The sequence below is a fragment of the Anas platyrhynchos genome, chromosome 3 (assembly GCF_047663525.1).
Source record: "Anas platyrhynchos isolate ZD024472 breed Pekin duck chromosome 3, IASCAAS_PekinDuck_T2T, whole genome shotgun sequence".
In the NCBI taxonomy this organism is placed as follows: Eukaryota; Metazoa; Chordata; class Aves; order Anseriformes; family Anatidae; genus Anas; species Anas platyrhynchos.
The window spans coordinates 22644116-22660701 of NC_092589.1; the positions used below are offsets into that span (position 1 = coordinate 22644116).

Below are 16586 nucleotides of genomic sequence, written 5' to 3' on the forward strand. Positions count from 1 at the left end.
TGCATTAATAGAAATATTGTTGCACTGACTGAATATCAGTCACTAAAAGCAACTTGTAAATAAAATTTAAGTAATTTTATTTGAAACAAAAGTAATTTTATTTGAATAAAAAAAAAAAGCCCATTAAAATACTAGTAAATAAAAAGTTTTCTGAATAGGATTTTGTCAAGGGAGTTTGTTAGTAGCTGAAATTATGTATGAGCAATTTATGTAAACCAAATAAGTAAACATCAATATGTTTACCTGGAGCACAAAAAGTAGGTTGTTAGAGACATTGGAAGACTTATGATCTAACAAAATTGTAGTAAACTCAGTTCACTTCTGATAATACTGGCTTAGCAAACTGTAATGCATTGTTAAGGAATAGCAAGCAGGCCCATATTTCAGCCATCCACCTGGAGGACTGCAGTAGCAGGCATCAGTAACTATTATGATCTGATGAATTTGGGTCTCAATTTTGCAGAATTAGAATTTAATTAACAGTATTTTTCAGAACAAAAATATACTGCTAAGATGTTTTGTGTGTATGACTCGGAGCCCACAGAATTTTTCCTTTATCACAGAACTATGCTCCAAGAACCATCTTTTTTTCTAAGCTAGTACTTTAAAACATGAATGAATGTAAATTAAAGGAACACTTACAAAAAACCTGAAAAACAGCATACATATATATGAAGTAAGTAATAATTGTAATCAAGCTATGTATTCCACAATTCTATGTAGTCATAGAATTTGATATCTTCCTAAGACAGAGGGCAAATTATTTTGGAGCAGAATTTACTGTTTTGACGGTCTGCTCCTGGCATTTTGCTCTCAATATCCCTGCTGTTCTGACCTAACTAGAACTGCATCTTGCTGTCTTCAGAGGACAGTTAACTGGATTACTGAGCAAGGTCCATTCATTGTATCAGTACAACCAGACAGCAAAAGTCAACATTTCTGAGTGAGTAAAGGAAACAATATCATTTTTAAGCAGAGGACATAGTAAATGAAAAGAGGAGAGTGATGAACTGGATTTATTGTAGAGTCATATTAACTAAAGCCCAATTAGTTGTGCAGATGATCTGCTAAAGTTTCCATAGTGTTGGAGCTGAGCCATTTCAGGGATCAAGGCTACAGATATTCAGGCAAGTTATACGGAGAGCTATAAAAAAATCTATATTTGCAATAATAGTTTCAAATATATCCTATAGTTGTGAATCTTTTTATTTTACTACAAGCATGGAGAAAAGTGTGTTTACTTATGGAAAGAAAAGAATTAAGAAGTTATTGCTCCTCAATTTTAGTAAAGAAAGTTGTGTCAATTTCCATTCCTTACAAGCTGAAGCCTACAAACTCAACTCAGAAATATGTTACAGGTTAAGCAGGGAGATGATCAAGCATGTAGCACTGCATGATGTAGCAGACAATACAGAAATCCCTTCTGTCTTTAAAGTTTATGAATCCTTTATTGAATGCAGAATTTTCTCTTGTTATTCCACAGATAATAAACACGTATATAAGGCTGTGCCAATTTCTAATTTATAGCATTATTTTACATTTCCAAAAGTAAATCTTACAAATGCTGGTGTCATAAATATACAGGGGGTTAGAGTACTTACGTAAAAGCATGGCCTACGATGAAGCCAGCATGTTATTTTTTTTTGTTTGTTTTCTTATGTTAGCTTCCTATTGAGACATTTACATGTATTTCTTCCAGAAACTGTTACCTTTATAAAGTAAAAAAAATAAAAATAAAAAAATAGTATGCATTATTTACTGTTATTGTTACCAGGTACACATAGTTATTGTATAGGTTATGGCTATTTCCTATTACAAATATGGCTATTTCCTATTACAAATACACTGTATTTACACAAGCATTTTACTACGCATACTCTGTTCATTTGAATTAAATAATTATTTTAGCAAAAAAAATTAAAGAAAACAAAGCTAAACAACTTTGGCTATTTGCATAATCAATAATTACTAACAGTAATAATATTAATTTGCTGCCATAGAATTACTGTTTGTCTTTCTGTGAAAGTAGAATTTTCTATGTACCCTGCCAGCTTCCAAACACAAAAAATTGTCTTTTTGGCTTTACTAAGTAACAGGTTTTTTTTTTTTTTTTTTGTTTTTCTCCTGTATTTCCAGCAATACCCATACAACAAAAATGTAATGCTCTTTACAGGTGTAAGAGTTGGCTTGAAAAAAAAATAAATGGAATTTTTATTTGATTTAAACTAAGTTGGTTGCCAAATAATGTCTGGAGAAATAAAGTATGAGGTCTAAAACTTAATGGTTATAAAATGTTGAGATTTTAATCAGTTTGCTATATATGTGAGTAGCTCCAGTAACTAGCCAAGAAATATCTGACTCACATGGGCTTCTTTTGTTTGAAGAAATTTTCTCCTACATAATTGTGGGAACATAATTATGAAATAAAGTCAAATTATCAGGTGATAAATTATGTTGTCTGCTCCACCTACTGGTTGCTTTTTGCAAGATTCTAGTGTAAAATACAGTAAGAAATAAATCTGAGGTGGCAACATGAGTCTTCCAAATAAAATTCTGTTTTAAAAATAACATCCTCTATTTCAATTTTTAAAATTATTTATATATGTAGCAACATTTTCCTTTTCCATTTTTAGCTTAACAGTGTGATAAATTCTGACTTTGTGATGAACATAATACAAATTATAGTACAAGTTTAACAAGCCTTTGCCTTTGTTCAGAATATTTCTTGTCACTTATTATTGGTAACACAATAGAAATAACAGCACAGATCTATTTCTGTTTATCTTTTTCATTTATTTAATCTGTCATATAATGAATGAGTTACAAGTTCTTGTTGAGGCACAAAACTTAAAAATAAGATTTTTTAAAAATTATTATTATTCCATAATCACAAGGTGCAGTTTCCACTGCAGTGTTAATGATCCTTTTTTTCAGCTATCACTAATAAATGAACTAGATATCTAATGTGGTTTTCTACTATAAGTCAATCTGTACAGATCATCCATATACATGTATATCCCTGTTGTATACATGTATATCCCATGTATATCCTGTCTGTGTATTCAAAAAACTCACTGTAATTGAATACCTTCTGCTCTGTGTCGTACAAAAAAGGCTAACAATTTTAGGAAGCGCTATCCTCTGCAAAGTGCTGACAAACTGTCTGTAAGGTCAACAGAAGTTGGAATCACTGAATACATTAATGGCACTTTGCAGAAGCACAGAATGGCTGAGAAGTTGGTACAAAGAGCCCTCATTTGTTGCAGTGTGGTGGAGTGATTCCTATCATTAGCATTTGATACAAATTTTGGAAATTTGTGTCATAGCATTAAAATGATGATTAATATATGATAGAATAACTCCAAAGAACCAGTATCAAGCTAGAATACTGACATGTATTGTTTAAGTATCTGTAGATGGACCAAGCAATGATGCTGAGGTGAGTCTGATTCTGAGTGAAAACAAGCGTGTAACTGCTGTTAGCGCTACTCTAACTACCCAGGTAGAGGACCTGCAAGTCGATAGTCTTGTGGTGAGGAGAAGGCAGTGGTAAGTGGAAGGAGCCAGAGCATGTTAAGTGGTGGTAGGAGCAGAGTGTTGCATGTCTTTTTAAGTCACTGAGACTGGGAAAAGACTCCATAGAAACAGTCTTTTGAGCCTCACAGCTTAAAAAAACATTTAGCTATTATCGTTCCTTCTGTCACTGAGAAAAGTATTAGGGAAGCAGAGGTGCAAAAGATCTTTTCCCTTTACTCTTTAGTTTTTTCCATACAGGCAAATGTACTGGGTGAAATAAAAGGGAATTTAATTCTCTTCTCTCCAACTTTCCTCTGCGCTTCTAAGCAGATAAAGGTATTCTGGTATAATTTTCCAAAAATTCTTAAACAATTACCTTTTTTTTTTTTTTTTAAGAGAAAAATGAATGTAAAACTAGTCCAGAAAGCAAAAGTTCTTTGTAAAATAATGTCTACAAAAACTTGAAGCCTTTGTCACACAATTGCAAAACTTACTTTGACATTATTAAGAATGTGGTGTTATATATATATCATTGCAGCTTATCATTGCTCTGGCTGGTGGACTTGTTTGCAAAACTGGATTTCATGTTCTGTGATAAAACCTGCTGAGATTAGATTGTCCTCCATTCTGTGGGATCTTTTCTCTGAATGCATTAAGTATTGAGACCTTGAAAAACATGAATTGTGCACTTGTATGCCTACCCAGACTCTTGACTTATATATAGCAGAATCTTCTTTCTCTTGGGCCCTGACCAATTTGAAGACTCATCTGAGTCAAACTGAAGAATCTCCTGGCCCAGCATCCTGTCTTTGACAGTGGCCATCAGCACATGCTTAGGGAAAAGTGATAAAATGAGGCATTGCAGCAATATAATGAGAAGCCAAGAACACTCTCCCATTTTCTGTAGTTGAAGGACATTTGTTGTAGAGCTTTCCATTTACAGATTATTAAAGAACATTTTACAGAGCTTTCGCCTCTATATTCCTCCAGTTCCTTTATCTCCTGATGATTCTCAGAGAAGGAGTAACTTCAACAGAAAAGAGCATAAGCCCACAACACTAGCCCTTAGATTGTGCTTCATTTGAAGACCAAGTTGACTCATTCTCATTGCTGTATTGTTTTGCAGCATGCTGATTTCACAGCATATACTGTCTCTGGTATTCTGTCATAGGGGAATATGCAATTGCAAAGTGCCTTCTTCTTTCTCCTCCTTTTCGTGAGTGTCTGCTGATTTCCTCTTCCACTCCAAGCAACAATAAAGCCCATCATTCTCCTTCCTCTTTAGTAATGTTGGCAATTTTCCCTGATATCATTTGGCAGTTTATGAACAGATAGCGCTCATAAGCAACTTGGTCATTTAGAGCTGCAAGAGAAAAATAAAGTCCATGTATAATAGTAGGTCTTTACTGTTTTAAAAATAAATAAATAAAAAATCTATTACATTTCTTCAATAGCTTCCAATTAAAAGGTGTGTTATCTTTTTGGATTGTAGTAGTTCCTCCAATTCTCAGTGCCTGCTGGAGTGTCTTGTCATCTTTCTGTTGAGTCAAGGCTAATGTGCTTAGAAATGTGGTCAGTATTTGATGCATATTTATCCCCATTGCCCTCATACATTGAAAAAGATGACTTGTAGTGATATAGCAGCTGATGCTGTAAAATAAGTAGGTATTTTTGGTAGAACTAGTCTGGACTGAGATAACACTTCCCAGGAGTTTGCTGCTTTTACTCTGAGTAACACTCATGCTCCATAAGCAATTCCACTTTAGGATAATGTAAGTCATTTATCAGACTTCCATGGAGTTTGGATTAGGGATTTTTTTGTATAAAGCAAAAACATGCTATGAAGTTACATTTCAGCTTTTTTTTTTTTTTTCAGAACTTTTGTTTTGATTTTCTGTAGTTAATGTAGAACTCAAAATTATATAACTTTTATCAATTACATCAGTCTTTATTTCCTGTTTGTCAATTCATATGATAAAAATATTTTAACTCTGTATTTAAATTCAATTCAATGCTAAATTATCATAAATTTGATAATTGTATTGTTTTTATTAATTACATTTTTCCTGCCAACAGAGGTTGCAATTCATTAACATTACATGGAGTATATGTGTCCCCTGTTTACACTACTGGAAATCAGGAGTTAGTTCTATTGAAATTACTGCGCTTATATTAGGTATAAATGCTCTAAGTGAGAAAAATTAAATCCACAAAATTCTTCCTGGAGCAGAGTAATGAATATTCAGAGGGCACAACTGATTAAAATGCTTCTAACATAATGTGCTGTCCTGTAAGAACTTGAAAAACAATTGGTCTAAAATGACATTGTTTGACACCAACTCTGTCTCTGGACACCTGGCAGTTTTATTCTTATAAAGGTGAGGATTCAGTGGATAAAGCACTGTCCTTTGATCTTCAGATGCACAGTTTAAGAGACAAGGCTGCAAGTTTGGTCATTTGAGCTTAGTCCCGAGTGAACAGTCCACATCACAAAATGATTATACATAATTTGTTACTATTGGCAGTGTCTGTTCAGGAAAGGCCAAGGACTGAGCTAGCATGAAGAATGAATTAGCTCTTACCTTTTACATTTTATTTCCTCCCTCTTTACTGTTGTAATTTTATTATCCTGTCTCTAAAACATTCAGGGGATTAAATTATCATTCATTATAAGTACTAATACTTCCTGAAGATGAACTAAAATGGTTAATTTTTTTTTAATGTAGGTGCCCCAATCACTGAACGTCCCCACCTATCCATGGATGTTTAATCACTCATCACTTCTCTGCCAAGAAGTCAGATGTTTCTCACTACTTTCCAAAGCTTGTACCATAAAAAATCCCATTTAAATTAAAGAGGACAGAGTGAGCTTTCCTAGCTTTCAGATAGACTTGCAGCTATATTTTAATGGCATTAGTATATAAAGCAATTTATGCTACAGTGTTCTGTTTTTATAAAATATTCTTTCAGGAGGATTCTCAATGTACATTAAATCCTTCTTGCAGTATTTCTGACAGGTATGTTTGATCAGCAAGTCTTCTTTGTCTATTCACTTTCATCTTGGAAGCCAGATATATAGTGATACATCTATTCACAGGTATTCACTATAGGAAAATAATTCAACTCTTGTGCCTCAAGGGACACTATACACACCTACAGTCTCAGTTTGCTGGTGAAGGAATATCAGTTAATGCTGTTTAATGTTTCTGTCAAAAAGAAGGACAAAATAGGGTAAATTAGAAGTGGCCAGTAACTAAGCTGTTTGTGTTTCTGGAAGGCATTGTACCTGAACAAAGAAATGTTTATATCTAGAGGGTTACTCCCACTGCTTCTGAACTCAAAAAATTATTTGTATGCACACTCAGAAATGTTTGGTTCACCTAGACTTTGAGGCCAGCTTTTGACCTTTAGGATTCCTCATTCTAGGAATACTTGAAACAAAATTAGAGAGATGGACTTGAAGAGTGGACCATTCAGTGGATAAGGAATTGGCTTGAAGGTTGCACCCAGACAGTGGTGGTCAATGGCTCTATGTCCAGCTGGAGGCTTGTGACAAGTGGTACGTGCCCCTCAGGGGTCTGTTATGGAATCGGTGCTGTTCATTATCTTTATCAGTGACATAGATGATGAGATTGAGTGCACCATCAGCAAGTTTACAGATGACACCAAGCTGAGTGGTGCAATTTATGCAACTGAAGGAAGGGATGCCATCCAAACAGACCTAGACAAGCCCGAGAAGTGGGCCCATGTGAACAAACTGAGGTTCAACAAGTCCAGTGACCTACCTAATAAGAATTAAATGGCTATGCACCATTCCAGATGTATTTCTCCTGTCAGTGAAAAGTATTTACAAATAGTAGTTTCCACCACTCCCTAAGAGTGGGTCCTTCCCATTCACTCTTCTCAAAAGCTCAAAAGTCTTATTTTAGTACAAGTGTTAAGTGAAAGTGTTCCCAATTTCTCCCTTTTACACATTCCCTGTTTAAAAAAAAAAAAATAAAGACATTCTTATTCTCATTTCTCATTCTCATTCTATTTTGTAGAGATAGTGAGTGAAAGAACTTAAAAATAGAAAAAATTTAATCATTTTAGCCATGTTCTGCAACAGCACTACATTGTCTATTTTTTCTAGAGGCTGCTTATTATAAAATCATTTTAGATACCTTCTACTTTTAACATCAGCAAGAAAATTTGGCTGTAATTTACTGTCCAAAGAAATGAGAATGATTTTACACTGGAAAATTATCTGTTGTTAAAAAGAACTTAATACACAATAGTATGTAGAGTTGGAGTTCTTTTTTTGTTATTGATCCCATGCAAAGACCTACAACTGAGTTGTATAAAGGTTTGTCCATGTAAGCATGGTGATATTTCCCAGAGCTGCTGTTAAATAGCTTGTTACAAGGCATGTCACTCATACTAAGCATGTGTAAGCATAGCATAATAGAGATCTCTGTATTCAGAATTAGTGATTTAAAAATCCACTAGCTAGAAGGTCCCTCTACATAAACTTTTTCAGCATCTGAATTGCATAATCTGTGTTTCTGTGTTTTTTCTGGGCAACAAAATTCTTGCTGTACTCCTGTGGGTAGGATTAATGGCAGAGTTTAAAGGACAAGCTGTGTGTTCTATCAAAAGTGTACATGCTGAGAACTTAGAAAAAAAACATGACCACATTTTGTGTTTTACTGTCAATTGAGGTGGCAAAAGGGTTGGATTGCTGCAGGGTCAGAAAAATGATGAGGGAGTTATATATTGAATGGGGGCTTTGTGTATGTTGTGGTACAAACATTTAAGAAAGAATCTATATTGCAGGGAAATTACAACAGTAAAAATATGAACTAAATAGCTCACACACAGAGCCACATTCGCTCACACTTGCACAGACTGGAGCTCCACTGATGTTCCTGAAACAGTTATTGGGATACAGTCGCATGATGTGTAGTTGTCCAACTGGTTTGTATACAAGTTTGATGTGATGCGTGGTCTTCCTGAGGTAACTTTTGAACCTATAATAGCAGAAGAAGTAGATGCTAAATAAGAGATGAGTGCATAAGTAAAGGGAAGTTAAGGATGGCATGGGAGAAGTCGTGAAGATAAAATGCCATACATTTCTCAACAGCAAACCTCATTGATTAAAAAGTGGCACTGATGGTATCCTTGCTTTAATGAGGCTTCAAGATGAGTGATGTACACAACAATTCTGTTGTTTTTCATCTCTTAGGCAAGTGAATAATAATAGTAAATAATAGTAAAGTTCTTTCATTAACTTGTACTGTTTCAATATTCAATTCAATATTCAATGCTTTCTTAGTATCTAATACATACTGTTGATTTGGGAAATGCATTTGTCCTGCAATGGGCATAATGAGAGCTGTATATCTTCCCTCATATATTGTTTGTTTTCTTATCTTTATTTTATGTTTTCTTTGGTTCCAGTTTTTCTGTTTCAACAGTCTTTTAAGAAAATGCTGTTGTTTTTTGTTTGTTTGTTTGTTTTGTTATCACATTCATTTCACATATCACATATTTCTACTCATTTCTGACTGTCTGTACTAATCTAACTAACATGGCTTCATTCCCTCTTCTTTGTTCTTTCCTGTTTACAATACTAGGACCTTAAACCTCCCTTCACTTCATTGTTTATTAGTCTCTTTGAAGAGTGCTTTGTTAAACATACTGCCACTTTTTGAGGTTTTAATCATTGTCTGATCCTATAGGTTTACTGCAGCAATTTGTTTAATAAATCTGTCAGAATAAACCTGTATCAGTAAGGGAAGATTCATGTGTAAACACAATGCAACAGACATAAGGAACAATGAAAATCAATTAAATGTTACATCATTTGGTTGTGTGTTTTTTGTTTTTTAGTTGAGAAGTGAATGGATTCTCTTGCCTTTTTTTTTTTTTTTAAACAAAGTAAATTTCCACATGATTTCTATTTCTATCAAGTAGAGGTTCTCCAGTCTTTTGATATAATTGCCCTAGGTAACCTCTAGTGTTACAAATTCAAAGATTCAAATTCAAAATGGTATAATTACAAACATTTTTCTCTCTCCAGTAAGAAAAACAGTGCTTTTCAAGTTGATTTTTTTTTCTCATATAGCTAATCTTTTGCATTATCACAATGACAGCTGAAGAAAGTTTAATTTTAAAGACATAAATAATGTCACGTTTACATAAGTGTGTCAAGGTTCTTTGAAACTTCTAATGAGTGTAAATAATTTTAGCCTCAAAATATTCCTGTGCAGTAAGGAAATAAAAACTGTGTTTTCACATGCAGTTATTGAGACATGGAAGAATGAAACTGCTTTCAGAGATTTTTCTTCAATTTCCATTTATACAGGGTAGTTGTAGAAGCAGGTTGATTCTAGAGGTTTGTAGAATTTGTACATAATCCTATATTCACTCTAGCACTTAAAGAACAAAAGATAACACTAATGTAATTTACCATTCCTATTTCTAAAATAAAGTCATTAAGTAAGTTAAAATTGCTTGTTTGAAATCAGTTAGAAGTCACACGTGAAGTCAATAAAAAACTTTGAATGTCTCTTTTGTATCTTCATCATGAGTATTGTTTCCCATGCCATCACTCACTCATTCAAGTTATTATTCCTGATCTAGTCATGTCATCAAGAGCCTGCATAAGAATTAGGTTTGACAGAACAAGCCTTGGTCATAGAGTCAATCAGTGAAAGATGAATACATTTTTGGGATGCCTCAGCATTTGTTTGTCTGCTGTGTTTTGGATATTGTGACATAGTGATCCATGCATTAAGCTATTATTTATCTTTAACCTTGTTTAAACCCAAGCAGTTCTTGCCTATTTGGAGACTCAGTTAGTTCTGCTTCCTGCAACAGAGCTTAGTGTCTCTGCAGGTTTAGAGGTTGATTTTATGATCTGTGGCCAGGACAAGGGACTTGAATGTTTCCTTGACACCTCTTTGTATAGTCCATAGAATTGCAGCCTGTTTTACTTACAAATGTGTATTTAAAATGTGATTGTACTATTATTTTGGTATCAATAAAACATTTCAGAGATGAAAAGGACTGAACTAAGCTTTAAAATCTGAAAGCAGAATAACAATAATTAATGCTTCTATTACTCTGTTTAAACAGAATATATATTAGGCAGAAGACAGGTAATTAATCCCACTTGAAAGAATATACACTACTCATCACTCATTTATGAATTCTTCAGTCTTTACATAAAACTCTATCTCAAACAAAGCTAAAATACCTTATCTATAATAACAGGTAAGGTCCTCCAATTCTTATTTAGATACAATTCCTAAGTATGATTTTATAAGGGTTACAGGATCAGGTCCAAGGACTAGCATTAACTCAGTGAGCACTAAACTGACATTTATATATTTTACTGGAGGGGTGACATTTTTTTCTATTATCAGCCATGGTAAGGATATTTTCTTTTGAATTGGAATGTTGACTTTTTTTTTTTTTCCAATATCTGAATAATGCTTATGCTATATCTATTAATTCTCGTATAAAAATATGTCCATATTAATCACAAAGTCACAGATTATTCCTAGGAGAAGACACTGTCATGTGGTTTAAATATTTTGAAGTTTCAAATTTGATTTAGTGGACATCATTTTATTATACTTGCTACTAGGATATTATATAAAAATTTTTAATAGATGACTATTTCCCCAATACATTTTATGTTAAAGATGTTATCCCTTTATTTTCTTAATTTAAAGAAAATTTTTACAGCCTGTAATAAACTAGTTATTTAGAAGTTTTAAATTCATTTTCTTACAGATGTTGCTGCAGCATCATTTAAACAAGTTTTTTTTTTGTTTGTTTGTTTGTTTTGTTTTGTTTTGTTTTGTTTTCCTTGTGAATCATTAATGTTTTGAGGTATTTCTTTTACCTCCTAGAGAAACTATATCTGGGGATTAACAAGATTGTTCTTTGGAATTCAAGTGGAAGCATAACTGCAGTAGCTGAGAAATGATCATATTTCCTTTTAGTTCTCAGCAAGAGTAATTGAATGTTGAATATCTTACTAAACGCTGGACTGTGACAGTGTGTTAACACTCCGACTATCTCCTAACAGCAGGGCAATTATTTGCTGAGTGGGATTTTTATAAATCCCCTGGCAGTAGTATGTCCTGATAATTATGATGAAGTGCACTGGTCAGTGTTGATTCAGCAATCCCTTCTCTAGCAAATATTTCATTCACAGCTCTCCTTCATGCTTTTACTTTTATGGCTTTTAAAGATCTCTTACCTCTTCTCTCAGCTTGCTTAGATTTATTTATTTTTTTTTTTTAGTACAAAATGTATTGGAAAAAAAAGAATTTTAAAGTTAATTCCTTATTTTGTTGAAGTATTTTCTGTCTCCTTATATGCATTTTGAAGAAGGAGTCATTTAACTCCTTATTAAAAGAGCAGACTGAGAAAGTAGAACCTTATTTAGATTCTTACTGTGGCAGTTGCTTGAAAAGGCTTCCTCCATCAAAGGTATTTTTTATTTTTCAGAAATAAATGAATGCTAAACGAAGCATTTATATTCATGATATATAATGTTGATTATTTCCAACTTTCAGAGTTGATATGGAAAAATAATTAAAACAGAGCATGCCTTTTTTATAGTTTAGTTGAATTACAGTAAAATATATTTAAAATACATGAGGGAGGATACATTTTCTGTTAACTTCATGCTTTCATTTACTCTTCAGCTCAACTTCATTGATTTTTAATTTTGCAGGTGTGATTATTTTCAGAACAGTAGCTGTTAAGTAACAGTTAACTTTTTCTCTGCTTATGGAAATGATAAACAGGAAAAGACAAAAATGCATATGCTACAGTGTAGAGTAAGATTAGGATAAGAGGTGGAAGAGATACAGAATATTTAAAACATGCACACAGACATTTTTCCTTGATTCCTTTTCCTTCCTTCATTAAATTAATATCTATTTTTCTGATTATTTTTTCTTTATATGCCACCATTAATTATAAAAATAAGAAAATGATTGAGAGAAAACTAAATGATAGAGTGTTAGAAATGCAAAATGATTCAAAATACTAATGTAATGCTAAGGATGACTGGGTAACAAATGATACATTTGCCAGTATGGTTGACCTGACACAATTAATATTCCAGGTCATGCTTGGGTTTCCATGATGGAAGGTCTGAGGCAGAGAATTCTAGGGGAAAAATATATCTATTGTATAACTCATTTCTCTTTCTCTCTCTCTCTCTCTCTCTCTCTCTTTTTTCCCCTGACGAGTCAGAACCATAGTCTTATAAAAAAAAAAAAATAATACAAAAATCTGTGCTTTCACACCTCATTTGCCATATTCACCATTGGGCCACCATTCAGCAGAAGAGCCTGATGTAAGGAGGTCAGTAAGAAGCTATTAGCAGAGTCCCCTCCTGAGATTTCTTTGGTCTTATTGAGTTGGAAGTCAGCATGACAGTACTGCAAATAACTCAGTTGCAGGTTTTTTAACAGTAGCACAGATTTCCCCATAGTGTTTGTCACTTTAGAAAATTGTTCCTGGAAATGGAGTCTCAGAAAGCTGGCTTTGACAGAGGACCTTCTTAGTTGTGAAGAACATGGGTACAGAAAAATGTGTCATACTCACTACAGAAGAGGTACTTTTTGTAACATATCATAAAATTTGGGATGGTAGCATATTTTTGTATGGACTAAAAGTGAAGAAAATCAAAATCTACCTCATACTTTGATTTCAAAGGATGGAGTAGTATCTCATGACATATACTTTTCTACCACTGAAAAAGCAGTATAAACTGCAATGGTTTTGTAGTTGAGAGGATATTGCATTAAAGCAGTGAAAAGGTGAATTAATGCTTTTAATATATTGTACTGGTGTCAGGAAGATATGAAAAATTATTAAGTATCAAAACCTTTGATCCTCCAGATTCTTAAGATTTCTGCACACTGCTATCTTCCTGCAAAGGGTAGAGTGAATAGCACATCCGTCAGCACACAACATATAAGCAAGGAGTCACAAAAATGACTCTGATTTGCAGAGATATTTTAAAGTGAAGGAATTTTGCTAGAGATTGGTCTGAACTAGAAAGTAAAACCAAACTCATCCCCTTGTCTCTGCTACCAAACTTTGCCAATTTTAAATCTAGGCTTAAATCCTAGCCACAAACCTTGGGGATTTTAGAGTAAATTAGTATAAATTTCATCCATCTAGATATGAACTCTGCTGATTGCTCTGCTATCTGTCTGTTCGAATACTTGAACATATATAATTAAAATGTAAAGTAATTAACAGGATTGCTTGAAAAATCATTAGTTAAAATGCACTTCGTAATTAATTTTGACCCAGATCTCACAAAGAGCTTCAACTGTAGAAGAAGCAACATCTTGCAAAGTGTCTAGCTGGCCTCACTAATGTTCCTCACTAAAACTGCAAATCTGTTTTCATAGCTGATACACTATTTATGTATGTTTAACCTGATAATATATGAAAGAAAGAACAGCACAAGATGACTCTATGTTCAGGCACCTCTTCAGAAATAATCCAAACGAGCATGAATCAGTGGGTTCCCAAAGCTATTATGGCTAATTTTGGTGTCATTAGAAGTGCTGAAAGCCAATCCTATTTGTGCACTGCATTTCAGTGTTTGAACTCTGAATACAGATTTCTCTATTGCCAAATGTTTAAACAAAGAAATGTCAAGAACATACATAGTATCGCAATATAGATTATGAAATGTCATTCCAGAAAGCCATTATACTCATAGGTCCATTAATACTTCTCTAAATGTGAATGATAGAAGTCATGCCATTTCTCAGAGCCCAGATAAACATTATTTTAAAGTTATTGTTGCCTGTATTTCTTTAAAGGAAAAATGTTTGAAATATTTAAGATGTTGAGTTTTTATTCTTTGTGGAAACAAACAAGAAACAATCTCGTGCTGTGTGATTGAAGAAATCTAAATTTTCATCTGTTAAATTTTCCTAACCAATTTGCTTTTTGGCATTTTTATTTCATTATTTTATTATTTCTTTATTATTTTATTCTTTATTATTTTATTATTATATTATTTTATTATTTTATGTTATGTTATTTTTATATTATTTTTAAACTTATCTTAAAAAGCTGTGTAAATTTTAGGATTTTTTAAAAACCCTGATCAGGATTTCCTACTGATTAATAAATCCATGGATGAAACTTCAGCATGCCGTTTTTATGGCAGAATGGTTTATTTCAGAACACCCTGATTCTCAATGGTGAACAAGAAGATGTTTTTCTCATGGAAAATATTTGTATTTTCATTTATATTGTAGTTTTCTATAAAATGTGTGCTGCAGATGTACAGTAAAAGAGCAGTATTTTTCTCACTACCTGGGGCCCTATGCAGAGGCCATGTGGCTTGGCTAGAATGTACTCTCCACATTAGTCAGGATATAACAACTGAACACAGAGGACATAGGAATGGATGGAAAGATAAAGTATCAGTACAGTGAAATTCAGTGAAATGTACAAGATGGTGATCACAATTACTTTTCTATTTTACTGTCATCAGCAAAATAAAGGCAAAAATTCATAGTATAGACAGATCTGATGGCCATGGTAGGACTAATGGGTGAAGAGCTATATGACCATGGTTGATTTGTATATCTCCAGCATGGAATCTAATTTGTTTGGAAGACCTTGACTGTGTCATTTTATGTATGAGAGAACTTGTGTAACAAATACGTAGCAGGAATGCATTCAATAGTTCAAAAAAGCCTGAGACAACATATGGAATTTGTGCTTATGGAAGACTTGCATGTCACTGAATGTTCACAAGCAAAACTATGCTGCACTGATAAGAAAATTGTAACAAGGTAATGGATGAAATACAACAAAAAATAAATCATAAGGAGAATCTGCAAGTTTATGAGATGTTTAGGTGAATAAGAGCAAGAGGTGTAGAACCAAACCCTGAAATGCAGCTGGATTTTACAGATCACACAGATGGACCTGCAATTTTGCAGTCACCCCACCAATCCTGCTTGTCTGCTATTTGAAGCATGGATCTCTGCCATTATAGTTGACATCCTGAAAACTAAAGGAACAACCAGTGACTGATGTCTTTTTTATTCTATGTTTATTCAATGCTTCAAAGCAAATAAATATGATAAATGCAAAACATGATATATTATAACTGAGCAAAACTGATCTACCGTCAAAGTCTGTTATACTGTATATGGTTACAGAAAATACAATTTTCCTTAAAGCAAAGCAGTTTATTAATTTATTTTGCCAATGTATTTTAAGCATCTCATTTGTTTTATTGGAAATTTAGTGGCTTTGTGCAATCTGGTACACCAATTCTCATGTTTAGCACATAGTAATTATTAACTAGAATGGATATAACTTATTCAGTAAACTCACATATGCTTGAGTGTTGTTTATATACAACTGATAAAATTCCTACATTTCTAAGAATGTAGAATGATCATCATTCAGAATGATTTGGGACCAGCCTGCCATATAATTTTGTCTTGCCAGATATTCACAGACTGTTAATGATAGAGATTACTAGCTAAGAATTTGAAATGTATGCTTTATATTAGAAATTATTATATTATATCACACTACTAATGCAACTACTGATGTAATAGCATATTGTTTCTTTGTGCTGAAAAAAAAAAGAAACAAAATTAAATGAAGAATGTAAATTTTTAGTTCAATTCAAAATTCACATTTTTTAATCTTAATTTTTGTTTTTCACAGTTTTTATACTAGTAAAACTAAATAGATGTGAGTGGTTAAAGAAATGTAATAAAACATTTTGCTGTAAAAAAACCACAACAGTTACTATTTTTTGGTATTCAATAAATGTTCTTGTGTTTCCCTGTAGCCAGTCTCTCAGTTTTACTTTTAAAAATGTTGTAATTTCAACCATCTTATGCCACACTGCGACTTAGCTAACACAGTGTCTAAAGGGACAAAAGTTATCTTTTTCCTTGTATGGATATTTATTTTAGCCTTTACATATGTGCTTAGAAATAATAAGTAATATACATTTTTATTTCTGTTATGCATAGTAATTTAAAATGGCTTTTAAAGAA

At 33.0% G+C, this 16586-nt stretch overlaps 1 protein-coding gene across 3 annotated transcripts in view; it reads left to right on the plus strand.

Moving 5' to 3' along the window:
• Positions 1-16586, plus strand: part of SPATA17 (spermatogenesis associated 17) — a 96217-nt gene that overhangs the window by 39779 nt on the left and 39852 nt on the right. The gene's annotated exons all lie outside the window — the stretch shown is intronic.